This window comes from Pteropus alecto, unplaced genomic scaffold, assembly GCF_000325575.1.
Source record: "Pteropus alecto unplaced genomic scaffold, ASM32557v1 scaffold5, whole genome shotgun sequence".
In the NCBI taxonomy this organism is placed as follows: Eukaryota; Metazoa; Chordata; class Mammalia; order Chiroptera; family Pteropodidae; genus Pteropus; species Pteropus alecto.
Genome location: NW_006441953.1, coordinates 20,201,850 through 20,203,838, shown reverse-complemented (window position 1 = coordinate 20,203,838; position 1,989 = coordinate 20,201,850). Strand labels below are relative to the sequence as shown.

Below are 1,989 nucleotides of genomic sequence, written 5' to 3'. Positions count from 1 at the left end.
GATATGTCCCAAATTGGCTTCTGGCAGCTTATTGAAGATATCTTCTAGTGTTGACAAATATTGTAGCATTTCTGAAGTTTTGGAGTCTGGCTATGCATTTTAAGAATCATCAGTTTACTGATTATTTTATAACTATTATCAGTCCCTCTCTCCCTAAATTACTGTTTCTCTCTATTTCTAACCCCATCCTACTGTTCTCATCTAACCCCACCTATATGATCTGCTTTTCACTTCTAATTTAGTCATTTATTGGCTGATATGGTGTTGCACTGTTAAGGCAACACAAACCTGACTCAGAAACAGGTGCTTCCTTTAATGAGATTATAAGCTAGAATAAAAGAAAAGCATAAATCACTTTAACCCAAGTATAGTCAATGTCGTGGACAAAGAACAGAAAATGTGCTAGAGAAATTAAGAGATGGAAGTGTTTTTTTCAATCTAGCTACATCAAGGAGACTTTCATGGGAGAAGTGACATGGGTCTTTGAGTTGGGTCTTGAGTGGGTAGGATTCGTGCATGAAGAGATGGGGAGAGAGGCAGAGAGAACAGAATCACATAGTCTTGGAAAAAGAAAATTGTAGGGCGTTCTCTAAGATTAGGCAATGATTGGTTTGTCAAAGGGTAAAATGAGGAATAAATTGGAAAGGGAGCGTAGGCTCAGGTTTTTGGATGATCTCGAATGCTTAATAAGTAACCAGAAATAATAAGAACCATTGAGCATAATCAAACAGGAAACTGGTATGTTCAGAGGTCAGATAAAATCTGTGGTGCAGGTTGAATAATCAGGCATCAATAAGAAAAATACTCAAAGTCTCAAAAGACTGAACATGAAGGGAAGTATTTGGAGACTGCTGCAAATATCTAGTTGGAGATAATATATATTTTTTTATTTTTATGCCTACAGTACCTGGTCTTCCTAGGTGGTCTCCCATCCAAGTACTAACCAGGCCTGACCCTGCTTAGCTTCTGAGATCAGACAGGATCGGGCATCTTCAGGGTGGCATGGCCTTAGACGGAAATATTATTCTTGACTTTGACTCAGAACTGTTTTTCAGGGCTTGCTTTACTCAGGACACGTTAACACTCACCGTTTCTTCTCTGACTCAACTCTTTTGTGTTTCTCTTTCAACGTAATTCAGATCTTCCCTGGCTTCAATGTAATCATCCATCCTGTGTGTTGGGATGTGTACCCCCACACATGTGTGGGGGCACACATACACTCATGTATATGTGCACATACCTAGTTTCTTTCTGGTTCTCTCCCAGGAAAGAGGCAACCATTTATTATGTTAAACCATGACTTGAACCAGACCTCTGTTCTTTGTTTTAATCTTTATAAGTTAGAAAGTTTTTCTCTCAGCACTTTTTCTTATCCTGTGCCCCTTCCTTATTCTGTCCTAGAAACCCAGGACATGCACAGGTTACACAAAATGCCAAGGATAGGTAAAAAGGCATCATTATGAAAAGCAAGTTATGAGAGTCTGCCATTTAGTGGAGAGGCAATAGGAAATGATTCTTGAATTTCTTTCTTCCACTCAGAAGTTTCTATCATAGCTAAAGTATACAATTCTAGTTTTCTCGAAAGAAAGACCATATTTCTGGTATCTATCTAGCACAGCGCCTGGTACACAGTGGCTACCTTCCAAATACTGGCTGAATGAATGAATGAGTGAGGGAAGGAATGAATTATTTTTCTGGAAATATTTTATAACATTATAAAAATAGCATTTTGTTCGACTGTTTATACTTCGACCTTGGCCATGCAGTCTTTCCAATTCTCTCCATTGCTTTCTGTTTTCCCCTTATTATCTTGAGCCATTTATTCTTTTCCATTGCTTTTCTGTCTCTCTCAATTCTCCACTTCCCCTTTAAAGAGCATGATGAATATTAATTATGTTTTAATATACAAAAATAGCACCCTCATTGCCTTTGATTTTTCTTTGACTTGTCTTTACTCTTTTCTGTGTCTCTTTTGATTTCTCATTATTT

General features: G+C 37.8%; 1 pseudogene; it reads right to left on the bottom strand.

Moving 5' to 3' along the window:
• Positions 1-895: 895 nt before the first annotated feature.
• On the bottom strand, positions 896-1,014 carry LOC112485569 (annotated as a pseudogene).
• Between the last annotated feature and the right edge of the window lie 975 nt (positions 1,015-1,989).